Source organism: Lupinus angustifolius, chromosome LG04 (assembly GCF_001865875.1).
Source record: "Lupinus angustifolius cultivar Tanjil chromosome LG04, LupAngTanjil_v1.0, whole genome shotgun sequence".
Classification (NCBI taxonomy): Eukaryota; Viridiplantae; Streptophyta; class Magnoliopsida; order Fabales; family Fabaceae; genus Lupinus; species Lupinus angustifolius.
This window is the reverse complement of record NC_032012.1, coordinates 1,235,708-1,249,650: the sequence shown is the minus strand read 5'-3', so window position 1 is coordinate 1,249,650 and position 13,943 is coordinate 1,235,708. Positions and strand designations below refer to the sequence as shown.

The window sequence follows — 13,943 nt, the reverse complement described above, 5'->3', positions numbered from 1 at the left end:
AAATGATAAATAACTTGCTTTTTAGAAAGTTGGGATTGATATTAAAGAGACAACACTGGTCGTAGACCGACTTTCCACTTTTAGAGTGGAAAGGAAAAGATGACATGGGTTGTAGACCAGACTATCAAACTCTATTAAAAGATTTAATTATTATTTTCAAAGAGTATATTTTTATAGAATTAAAATGAACGTCTACAAAAAGGTAGGGATAAATGCATTAATGTAAAAAGTTACTTTAATTTATAAATGTTTATTTTTGTATGATACCAAAATTGCCAAAAATAGTAAAAATAGAAAAAACAAATAAATGATAAAATTGTATAAAATAAGAGTATATGAACCCAAAAAATAAAATAAATAAAAAGGAGGTTTAATTAGTGAAGGAAGGGGTAACAGTAAAGGTGGAAACAGGCCAGGCTTATAACAGGCTAGGCCATGCCAGACTTTTTTGACGAACAGGCCAAGCTCAGACTTTCTAAAAAGCCTATTTAGCTTAACAGGCCAGGCTTTAGGCCATCTAAAAGGCTTATAAAGCCTAACAGGCCGGCATATTTAGTTATATTATATAAGAATGTTGAAATTATACTATTTTAACATAAGCAATATTATTATATATGTGTAATATTAATATAAAAATGTATATAAAAATATAATTTAATTAGTAGAATTAGATGAGCCTAACTAAAAATAAGCCTATAAGCCCATTAAAATGTAGACATGGTAGCCTATTTCATGAGCATATAGTATAATAGGCCTTTAAACAGGCTAACAGGCCAAACCAGACTTTTAAACAAGTCAGACCTAGACTTTGAAATTATTTTTAAACAGGCTAACAGGCCAGGCCCAGGCTCCTATGTGCTATATAAGCTGGGGCTGTTTAAGGCCTGGCATGGTCTGTTTCCACCCTGAGGTGGTAACAGTGGGTTACCTCCCTCACTTTCACGCACAAAGGATAACAAAGGGAGTGAAATCCCTAAACTCCTCTCATCCTTCTCCCATCTCCTTCTCCGGCGACAATGATGGTGGTTGGCGGAGGCGGACGGTGATGGTGGCAGAGCTTTCAACGGTGGCGGCAATGTCATCGCAAAGGAGATGGTTCATAATGGTTCATGGCTTCTCTCCGGTGGCTATGGAGCTTATCCCTTCTTCGAATCTTCTTGGTAATTCCTGATGTATATCTCCATTATTATTGACACTTTTGAAATCCTATGGAGCTGTACCACTTTTCTTATTCCATTTTGAATACTTCATGATTGCTACTATTTATGTGGCTTGTGTAACTGATATACTCAATTCATGGCTTGCATTTTTTATTGTAACTGAAATGATAACAATGTATCCTTGCATCTTCTGTGTGCCATTTTATTTGAAATTTTGTTGTTTCACGGCTGACCTTCCTTTATCCTCATTAGAATATGTAACTGAAAAGGAATATGTCATGTTGCCTAATTGTTTCTTTTGATTGCAAGGGATATTATTATACAGCTTCAGTTACTAATCAATGAGGATGTACACAGGTGCCGTTAACTTTCTGGCTTCCAATCCTTGTGATTTGGAACAAACTCTTTCTTATTTCAGTATGTATATGGTAATGTGCTAATAGAGTTGTTATACTAGACTCAGTGCTCTTTCAGTAGTTCAATTTCAGTGTTTAAAGTGAAGATTTAAACTGTATAGAGACGTTTCTGCATTCAGTTCATTAATTCTTTACATAACTCCCATGTATTCCTTTTCAAGGTATTTCATTATGCTCATATTAGCTCATAAGATGATGAGATGGGCATTTTTTATGTTTCTTCTAGGTACAGCACCCGCGTGGCATCTAAGGAGTATCTTTATGAAGGTTTGGACTGGCCCCCATCCAATAAGATAATTGTCGGCATCTTAGAGATCAATGAATGACAAGAAGTTGGCCCTCCGAATCACACCTTGTATATGTGTTCTTTAAAATCATAATGGTAAGAGGTACCTAACATAATGGTTTTACTTTAATCCATCCCAAAGTATCATCATCTTCCATCAATCAACTCATTTTTATTTTTACACTATATGCACAAGCCCCATGTGTTTATTCACTTTCTTTGCAGCCAGGGGTATGCTGATATGTGAAATGTTCAAGTAATGCAAGGTGCTATGGTGCTAGATTGTGTTCCTGTTTGACTTATGGAAAAGCTTTATTGGACCATAAAGAACCCATGGGGAGATAGCCGGACATTACAAAATCTGCAGAGATTACAACTTGTGTAGAGTTGATTCTATGATCTCAACCGCAACATCTATTCTTATATATGCTCATCATGTCGGAGAGTAAAACCGAGGGTGCCTTGTCTTGGAGTTGGTATAAATATGTAGTACTATTTCCTTTTATTCTAGCATAACGTCACACTTTTGACTGATTGTGGAGTTTCTGAATTTCTGAATTTAGGCAAATGTTCCATGATCAGGGATGTCTTGGACAACATACTTTTTATTAATGTCAAATGTCCTAAGTATCAAGCTCCTTAGGGTTTCCCCATGTCAGGCAGCACCGCAAAGCCATTGGCCTGTATAGAACTTTGTTGATAATGTATAATGAAATGTAATAAATGTTGTATAGCCTATGTGGTATCAACTATGTGGTTAATCTTCTCTTCCGTTGGTGATTTACCTGATTTTGGCTTTAATAATATCATGGCCATAAACTAGCATCTTGACAAAACTATGCACTTGAAATTTATTTTAACCACTGGGCGTGTGAGTTACTAATGCAATGGTAATACAGATGTTGTAATTAACTCAAATTAAGAGATATGGTTGATTTTTTGGCACTAATCACTCATAGCTAACAATTCTCACAATAGATGAATGATATTCTATTTTATGGAAGATTCATACAAAAGATAAAACAAATGGATAGGACAAAATTGAGTGTTCATAGTTGTCCATCTTTACTTGTTGCTTATTAGATAGTAAGCCAACTGAGGTTTGCGTGCTATCATAGTAAGTAATTAGTAAAGAAATGAACGCCAATTTTGTAAAAAATAGGCGAAAGCAGCGATTACCACACAACCCTCTAAAGCGAGATAAAGTAGGAATTGAGATAATAAAGGTAGGTACGAGAACACAGGTCGAGTACTGCTAGAACTTGAAAAAATAAAAGGTAGGTGTGAGAACGCATGTTGGGTAGTGGTGGAACTCGATAAAATAAAAAGGTAGGTGTGGGAATGCAGGTTGTGTATTGCTGAAACTCGTTAAAAATAAAAGATAGGTACGAGAGTGCAGGTTGGGTATTGCTGAACTCGATAAAATAAAAAAGGTAGGTGCGAGAATGCAGGTTGGGTACGTTGGAACTCGATAAAATAAAAAGGTAAGTGCAAGAATGCAGGTTGGGTACTGCTGGAACTTGAGGTAATAAAGGTATGTGCGAGAATGCAGGTTAGGTAATGCTGGAACTCGATAAAAATAAAAGGTAGTTGCGAAAACACAAGTAAGGTACTGCTGGAACTCGATAAAAATAAAAGCTAGGTGCGAGCATGGAGGTTGGGTACTGCCGGAACTCAAAAAAATAAAAAGGTAGGTGCAAGAATGCTAGTTTCGGTACTGCTGGAAGTCGAAAAAATAAAAGGTAGGTGCAAGAACGCAGGTTGGATACTGTCGGAACTCAAAAAAATAAAAGGTAGGTCCGAGAACGCAGGTTGGGTATTGTTAGAACTCGATAAAAATAAAAGGTAAGTTGGGAGAGAATGGTTTGGCTTGAGCTACCTACTTTCTACCCATTGAGGCTTAAAATAATTTTGGAAATGAATTTCATGGATGAATGCATGAATGCTATGTTGTTTGGTTTGTGCAGATGAAGTGTGAAACATCTGGTATTTACTTGCAATGTTTGAATTACTATTAACAATATTATGATTGTTTTTATTTTACACGTACCGGCACGATATTGCTTTTGACCATCCTTACACCCTAAAGTCTTGACTTCACTGAGCACCAGAGCTTTTGGTGATAAATCTTTTCATGATTTCAATTATTCTTTACGAATAGTCATATTGCTTTGTTACTCGTTTTTTATTGTCGTAAAAGGTTACGTTATTACTCATCAGTGTAATTTCATAAAAAAGAATAAAACATGCACTAATATATGAGGGATAATGGACAGGGTGGAAAATTATATTGGTATTAACATATGGAAGTACAAATTGAAGGGGTTTTGAGAAGGTGTGTATGACATCTCTTTCAACTTTCTATAACAATGATTACATTAATTTTCATTCGCCAAGGTTCGAACTTCGTCAAATTTTTGATCTCTTCAAAATTTTTGCCCTAGTATCTTGCTAAAAGCACAGTTGTTCAACAGACTTGCCCTTGCGTCCTACTAAGAATTTATTGGATGAGACTGATCATTCAATAAATTGCCCCAGTATCTGCTCATGAATCTGATTCCTCTGAATTACCCCATAACCTGCTCTGGGACCTTTGCTACAGATTTGTTGGAGAAGCCTGCTCATCCAATAAATTTGCCCCAATATCTTGTTTTGATGCTTTGTTTAGTGATGACTCTTCCGTTTGAGGACGACTTTTGTTGATAATAATCCCTAACTTTTGCTTAAGTCGCCCTTTCAGGTTTTCGACCTAATGGGATGTTCTTTTTTCTCGTTTTTAATTTCTAGAAATATTAGTGTAATGATCATTTTGTGCAAGTGTGAGTTTGACAACATGGATGCATTTAAAACATTTTTCTTTGGAGTCAGTTTGCTTTTTACCCTAGTGTGGTTCCAATCAAATTATTCCTCCACAAGGACATTCAGGGCTTGAATCGTGGCCTGGCGAAATGGTTTTCAATAAAACAAATATAAAGGCTCAAACCGTGTTTCCCTTCCCCCTACATCTCCTTTTCTCCAATATGCTATTTCCAATTATTCCTGTTGTGATTTTGTTGCTTCGTTTTTATTTTTGATACAAGTGAGGGTTTGATGTGTCTTTGTCCTAACTTTGGCCTAAGACTCCTTTGTCGGTCTTAGCGGACTTTTTCACTTTCCCTCTGTTTTGGAATTTTTAGACTCTCACTATTTGGTTTGAAGCAACACTTTTTGAATTTTGAGGAACATTGGAAAAGCTACCCTTCCCTGGTTATTAATGTTTTTTTCAGGACTTTAGGAATTGATCCTCCTTCATAATGTCCGGGCTAAATTATAGGTGACTAGGGATATCTTCATAAGTGTTTAGGGATTACAAAGAAGCCTTATGTCATTGAAATGTTATACAAGAATCCACACCTTAGAGGAATTTGTCTACATCATTCTTCATGCATGCAAATGTTTTAAATTTTTTTTGACTATGATCATTACGCAAACATTCCTAAGAAATTGAGATTTATTTTTTTTGGCTTTTTCTTCTTCTTTTGTTGGGAAGTCGCCTCAAACATAGTACTTTTTCACTGCATCAGAATTCCTAGAAAGACGAAGGTCTTCTCTATCCATGTTGATCAGAATGAGAGCTCTTCATGAGCAAGCTTTCTTCACTACATATGGACCTTCATAGTTGGGTGTCCACTCTCCACGGTGGTCTTTCTGAATAGGTAAAATCTTCTTGAGCACTAGATCGCCTTCCTTGAACATTCAGGGGCATATTTTTTTTACCATGAGCCCTCATGATCCTTCTCTGATATAGTTGCCATGATATATAGCGGCCAACCTTTTTCCTTCGACAAGATTCAACTGGTCATGTCGAGCTTGAACCCATTCCGCCTCTTCCAATTCTGCCTCAGCAAGCACTCTCAATGATGGAATTTCAATTTCTATCGACAATACTACTTCCATTCCATAAACAAAAGAGTAAGGTGTCGCCCCTGTTGATGTACGAACAAAACTTCGATAGCCATGAAGGGCAAATGATAACATGTCATACCAATCTTGGTAGGTCACCACCATTTTATGGACTATTTTCTTTATATTTTTATTTACCGCTTCAATCGCTCCATTCATCTTAGGTCTGTACATCGAAGAGGTGTGATATGTAGTACTATTTCCTTTTATTCTAGCATAACGTCACACTTTTGACTGATTGTGGAGTTTCTGAATTTCTGAATTTAGGCAAATGTTCCATGATCAGGGATGTCTTGGACAACATACTTTTTATTAATGTCAAATGTCCTAAGTATCAAGCTCCTTAGGGTTTCCCCATGTCAGGCAGCACCGCAAAGCCATTGGCCTGTATAGAACTTTGTTGATAATGTATAATGAAATGTAATAAATGTTGTATAGCCTATGTGGTATCAACTATGTGGTTAATCTTCTCTTCCGTTGGTGATTTACCTGATTTTGGCTTTAATAATATCATGGCCATAAACTAGCATATTGACAAAACTATGCACTTGAAATTTATTTTAACCACTGGGTGTGTGAATTACTAATGCCGTGGTAGCATAGATGTTGTAATTAACTCAAATTAAGAGGTACAGTTGATTTTTTGGCACTAATCACTCATAGCTAACAATTCTCACAAATCAATGAATGATATTCTATTTTATTGAGTTTCATACAAAAGATAAAAGAAATGAGTAGGACAAAATTGAGTGTTCACAATATAACTTTTGTAGATGAAAATATTAATGTAGAATATAAAATTTATTAAATGAAAAATGTAGGTTGACAATAAACAGGAGTGATAATAAAAGATCTTAAATCAATAAGAATTTTTTCTATAAGTGTAAGGTCATGTTAGATTTTAATGTGTTGTGAATGGACAAATATTAAGTATTAAGATTTTATTCTTGGTAACAACATTTGAAAGAAGGGAAAATTATATATCTTAAAAGAAATTAATTTTTTATGATTGGGTGAAAAATTATACTTAGTTAAAAAAAATCATTATAATATTATTAATATTTGAATTAAATAGATTTTAGTTTTGAAAAGTTTACCAAATTTTGTATATAGTCCATATAGATCATTTTTAAGGGTTTTGGTCTTTTTACATTCCAAAATTTTGGTATTAATCTCTATTGGTGAAATGACTAATATACACATCAAATGTTTCATATTAATGGGATGACATCTTCTATTTCACAATATTATGTTATTTCATGTGTCATAAGTTGTAATTTGTTAGAAAAATGATTAATAATTAAATTTTTAACTTAAAATATATTTTTTCAACCAATCACAACTCATGACACATGGAGTGACATGTAACGCCCTGAAAATCATTTCATAATTACTATATTTAATCTCTTGGAAAAATGGGTAAACAAAATATTTTCTTTTTTTTTCTTCTTTTATGTAACATATAACTTACAAATTATTTTTTTCATTTTATCTATTGTCTTTCAAGACGTCACATTTTCAAACCTTTGCGGAAATAATTTCTTAATAATTAAAATGTAATTGAATGAAATACAATTCTTTTCTGAATACTTCTCATTAATCAATTCTTGAATTTTTAATATGTACATAATAGTTTAAAAAACACAAGGCGAAGTCTATTCTTCACCCCTAACAAAGACTAAAAATACAAATAAAAATAAAATAATGTTGAGGGCGTTGGCATTACAAAAGGACCCTACACAGGTCCCTTTCAAAAGAAAGAAAGGAGCTCCTAGACCGGTGGTGCACTGGAAACCTCACTCAGGTCTTTCTTGATCTCCGAGTCTGAAGAGATCTCTATAACCTCTACTGAATCCTCTATGAAAATTAACTCTACAAGTCCTCGTCCTCCACCACCTCATTTGCTGTCCAATCCTAGGCCCCGATGAAGTAGCCATGCCTGCTTCTTCTGTCCCTCTTGGCGTTGAGTCGGTAGTTGAGAATCCCGGTTGGGGTCATGTCCTAACAACCTCCAATCTGCCTCGTCCCTTAGATGGTGTAGTTGGACCGGCAGGTATGGACCTTTGCTCTGGTAGGGTGAATGATGCTTTCCGAATTGCGTAATATGCTGGGAGATGCAACACAGAGCCATCACATACGAGATCCAATTCCAGGTTGTAGGGACCAGTGTCGGTGTATCTATTTCCTTCAACGCTCCATGCCCCATTTTGGGACATGGTAAAGCGGTAGCCCCTGATCATCGCTGATATGTCCATCTAAACGTGGATGTATACGAGTACACCAGAAAGAAAGAGAGGGAGTAAAACATCTAATGAAAAACTTATCATTGACGTCGTGGAATTATACAGAACCCAAGACAAAGAACAAGTACAAATATATCATATGATCATACCCGCATATATTAATGCTGAATGAAGTATAAAACTTATGATTTTAGAATCAATATCGATAAATACCATGTATGCATGCTATGCATATGTCCACCATCCTTACATCATTATCGTCCCAATAACTATTCAGAAATAACCGAGAGTACAGGTTCCGTAACAAACTGATTTGATCGCATCAAAACTTATTCCTCGCAAGGATAAAAATATATGATTGATCTGTTCCAATGGAACTGTCCATTTCAGGATGGTGTCGTATCAAACATTTTCTAGGCATCCCTCTCATCGATCCTGATTGCAAAGAGGGATTGTCAGAGATCGTCTAGTTTGCGCTGAGCACTGTCCGATCCAACATAATACCTCATCCAGGAATACACAGGACTCATCTCACCTAGACTCTCCCTCAAGACTTTGCTGACGAATCACCGCCATCACCGTCCCTCTCAACATCTCGAGACTCGTTCGTCTCCCGTAAATTTCCTCTCCAGTACTTCATTATTCACAATGAATATGCACACTAACCGAAGTTAGCAAATTAAATCTTTTAATCCATTTTTAGAACGATCTACCCATCCTAAGACATCTCCCATCGGGAATGCTTCTAGTGGGACCCGATCTTAACATTTAAACCACAGAGAATAAACCGCAGCACCACTACGAACCATCGCTGAATCACCCTGGACGACTCTCAAGCCAAGCCTCTTACGGTCAGACGATCTCGCTGCTTGGGCATATAATACTTCTCAGCACCACTACGAACCATCGTTGAATCACCCTGGACGACTCTCAAGCCAAGTCTCTTACGGTTAGACGATCTAACTGCATGGGCATAATATAACACTTGCGGGCCTCGTCCTTAACCATGAAATTCCTTACATACATCACTTTAGATATGGCAACTCTTCTTTGTATCGTTTCCAAGAGTTTCATATAATTATTCATCTTTACAACATTTACTTATTGAAAGAACATTGTCTCCAATAAAAGTGTTTTAGGTTTCATTGAATAAGATTGGAAGTGAATGAATTCTTGATGGCAAAAATGCCATTAGACTCTCGCACATGTGAGATTTATCGTTCAGACGACTTGAGAAGTCTTTTCTGTATGGAGCTCTGTCACTCAAGCGAGAGCTGTCTTACTCAAGCGAGGGAATCACCATTTTTATAAGGCACTTATGGCTCAAGCGAGAGTTGTCTCGCTTAAGCAAGAAAACAACTAGTTTTCTTTCGCATATTTCAGCTCAGGCGAGAGCTATCTCACCCAAGTGAGAAAACTCGTTTTCTCTGGACACTTCTTGCTCAAGGGAGAAAAGCCTGAAACTTAGTTAAATTTCTTTTCTCAATGAAAAGTTTTCTCATTTATAAGACATGTTTTTTAAGCCTTGAATTTAACAATTATCTCATACATATAATTCTTAGAACATTTATTCGAGCAAATTAAACATGAATAATCATGGCATCTTCATACATAATCTAACATAATTCAGCATAAGAAATATTGTTGTACTTAATCAAAAAAAAAAACAAACAAACAATTGATTAAGTACAACCTTTCTTAATACCCAACACAACTAATTTCATGATCATCTCAACACCTCCAAATTTTAGGATAACCTATAGGGTTAATAGGTGTTGATTTCATAGTCATGAACTATAAATCATAAGTTAACACTTTTACTACTTTACTATCTAAAACTTCATAACACTTTAAGTTTATGAAGTCAAGACTTTAATAAATCATCTTTTATCCTAAATCATTACTTTAACTTGGAAATCAAAGAATAACATATGCTAAATATCCTTTTACACAAAATACCTTTTAAAAAAGAATTTTTTTCAACAAAAAACTCATAAACATTTTGAACTTTCAAGAATAGACATAAACTTATCTTAAACACAATAAAAGTTCCTTTGATGTTCAAATCATCACCTTTAAACACATTCAAATACTAACAATAATTTCCAATAATTCTAAAGAAAATAAACTCATCTAACCTTGTCCAACGATATAGTTTTTCCATGAAAGAACAAGGAATAAATTTTAAGTTTTACATAACTCAAAAACTACACAAAGGTTCATATGATTTCATTATCATCCCCTTTAGTCACGACTTACAAAATATTTAAATAAAAGAAACATAAACTCAACTCCATGAATAATATACTAAGAGATCATGATTTTCTCATGGTGTGTGTGGAGAAAAATGGAGAAGAGAAAAAGAGAAAGAATACCTTAACTTTCTTTACGAGAATTAGTGTAAAAATGAGAGGATGGGGTAAGGTATAAGCCTCACCCTCTCTCAAATATGAAAATTAATGAGAGACAATCTAGCTTTAGGCTAGCTTAGGTGATGTGTCTAATTGTAGTGGAGTGAGGAGATTTGGTGAGTGATTTAGGGGATTATGGAAGCTTTGACTTCGCTTGTTTGACAAGCCATTGACCCATGATGTAATTAATTCTCGTACTTGATTGATGTGACGTGATTTCGAAATTGAAGTCGAGCCCGAGTATTACCGGGTAACTTCGTCCGGAAATATACAATCTACCTATTTAGGTTTTTTGCCCGGAACGACGAAACTTAAATTTCAAGGTGAAAATACCTAGAGACGAGTTACAGACAAACTTGGCGTCTATTTTGACTAGAAATAATATTTCTAAGCCAACGGAGAAACCAGAATTCGATTTCGAGTAACAAAACTAAAAAACTGGGCAAAAACTCGATATAACGACCTAAAATCGTCTCAGAAACTTTTATTCTCCAAATATCTTGAAAAAATAGGGCAAGCAAGAATATTATAATACAAGACTAAAACTCAACTGAGGTTTAACCTAAAACATTAGTGATTAATTTTATAATTAATTCATTAACAATTAATTACTTAATTAAACGTGCTCGGAAAAACATGGTGTTACTTTCTTTTCTCATGGCATATAAATTTCTTTTCTTTTTGTTTTAGTGGTTAGTTAATTGTGTTAGGAAATTTGTTATCTTTGCCAAGTTTAAACTTTTTGTTTCTGGCTTGCTTGGGAGTCAAATTACTTTGTATAAATACTTATTGAGGGGATTCATATTAAATAAGAAAACACATGAGATATTATTCAATCTTGTTATATTAAATAAGTTTCAAATTCTGATCTATCACTGTCTAGAGCGCCCTGACTGATTCTTCAAGCATTCATCAACAACAAGAAAATCAAGCTACATCCATCAACAACAAGAAAATCAAGCTACATCCATCAACAACGATATCCAAAGCCCATACTACCTACATCCTAGAGAAAACCCATGAGCCATTCTTGTCACTCCTTTACTAGATGGTACCAACTATCATGCATGGAGCATGACAATGAGAAGAGCATTGCATTCCAAAAACAAATACAAATTTGTCGATGCCACCATACAAGCACCAGATCAAGAACATCCAAACCTTGATCTTTGGGAACGTTGCAACACAATGGTAATAAGATGCCTTTCTACTGAAATTTCACAAAGTACAGTGTACATTGAAAATGCCAATGAACTATGGCAAGACTTAAGAGAAAGATTCACCAAAGGCAATTATTTTCACATTTCTGATCTTTTACAAGACCTGCACTCTATCAAACAAGGTGACAAAAGCATCTCCACTTACTACACCAAATTTGAAAACTCAATAGGAGGACCTTGAAGCTCTAAGGCCACTCCATTCCTGCTTCTGCAAATCCAAATGCACATGTGAAATCCTTGATAGAATGAAATCATATAGGGACAATGAATATGTTTTGTGTTTCCTAAAGGGGTTGAATGAGACCTTTAGCAAAACAAGGATGCAAATTTTACTGATGGATCCATTTCCATCAATAAACAAAACTTTTTGCACTACTGCTACAACAAGAGGGACAATTAGAATCGTTGACTTGGATGCTAAGGTTTTTTTCAATTCAACAACTCCAAGGCAGCAAATGGCATACAACAATCAGAATCAATCATGGATACAAAGGAAAAATCTAGGAAGATTAGGATATGGACAAGGTCGATGAAGAGGGTCTGCTAGATCATACAACAACAAGACTAATGCAATCAAGATATGTACCTAATGTAACAAAGATGGGCATATAGTGGAAATATGCTATTTTAAGCATGGATTTCCACCAAATCCACAACAAGACAAGCCTAAACAGTCATCTGGTTCAATCAATAGCACAACAATAAGCCTTCCTACTTCCAAGAAGGCTACCTTAGAGACACAATGCAACAACAACATATACAATTTAGGACCTGAACAATATGCACAACTTGCATCACTACTAGAAAGTGTTGGAGCAGGCAACACAAGCCATAATGTAAACCAACTTTGCTTCACACAATCTTCTCACTCCCAAGACACTCAAGAAAAGCAAGAAGTAATAGGTAACAACAATTCTCATTGGGTCTTGGATACAGGGAAGACTGACCATGTGTGCCCTGACCAAAGTTGTTTAAGTGCCTTATATGTTGTAAGGCCTATCACAATTAATTTTCCAAATGGATCCACTACCTTGGCAAAATACTCAAGAAATGTTATCTTATCAGATAAGATAACCCTACACAATGTCTTGTACATACTTGAGTTCACATTCAAGACTCACTAAATCTATGCACTACAAACTAACTTTTCATGACTCACAATGCATAATTCAAGACATGACTATATTGAAGACGATTGGACATGTAGAAGTGACAAACTGCTTGTACATGATTAGGAGAAACATAGAAAATAATGTTGTATATGAACATAATGTCAATGCTATGTCTACTATGCCTTTCTTTGATTTGTGGAACTTTAGATTAGGTCATCCTTCTATTGTTGTCTTGAATAACATTTGTAAGAGATATACCTATGAGAAATATAATTCTACTATTGTTTGTGATTATTTCCACCTAGGAAAGTAAACCAAACTCCCATTCCCAAATAGAATGCATAGAAGTCCTAACATATTTGACTTAGTTCACATGGATATATGGGGACCTTTGTCCCAAACCTCTATCCATGGCCACAAGTATTTCCTTACTGTCATAGATGACCACTCAAAGTATATCTGGTTGTTCCTCATGAAAACCAAAGGGGACACTAGAGCCTTAGTACATAATTTCGTCAAACTGGCTCGAACTCAATTTGACAAAACTATCAAATGCATCAGGACTAACAATGGCATTGAGTTCAGTATGCCTAGCTATTACGATGAGCTTGGGATTCTGCATCAGACATCCTATGTTGAGACTCCACAACAAAACTCTATCGTGGAAAGGAAACACAAGCACATGTTAAACACTACTAGGACCCTCCTATTTCAATCCACTTTACCCAACATTTTTTGGTCCTATGTTGTTCAACATGCTACATACCTCATAAATAGAATCTCAACCCTATCCTAGGACACAAGACTACTTATGAATTACTCTATGACAAACTGTCTAGCCTACTTGAAACTAAAGTGTTTGGTTGTCATTGTTATGCCTTTAAACTTACACATCAAAGGAGCCAACTTGACCCTAGAGCTAGAAAATGTATTTTTCTTGGACACAAGTCTGAGACAAAAGGGTATGTCCTATTTGGCTTAAAAACTAGTGAGATTTTTCTATCAAGACATGTTATCTTCTATGAGTACATCTTTCCCTACGCCACCAATGAACCTCAACAGCCTATAAGTCAAGTCACTGATTTAGATAGCTCCTTCCTTGAATACCATATTTCTAGGAAGAATAATATTATTGTACCTAAACTTACTATTA

General features: G+C 35.4%; 1 long non-coding RNA gene across 1 annotated transcript; it reads left to right on the top strand.

Moving 5' to 3' along the window:
- Positions 966 to 2,667, top strand: LOC109344780. Its single transcript, XR_002107336.1, has 3 exons — positions 966 to 1,160; positions 1,803 to 1,958; positions 2,088 to 2,667. It is a non-coding gene; the product is annotated as an uncharacterized LOC109344780 (long non-coding RNA).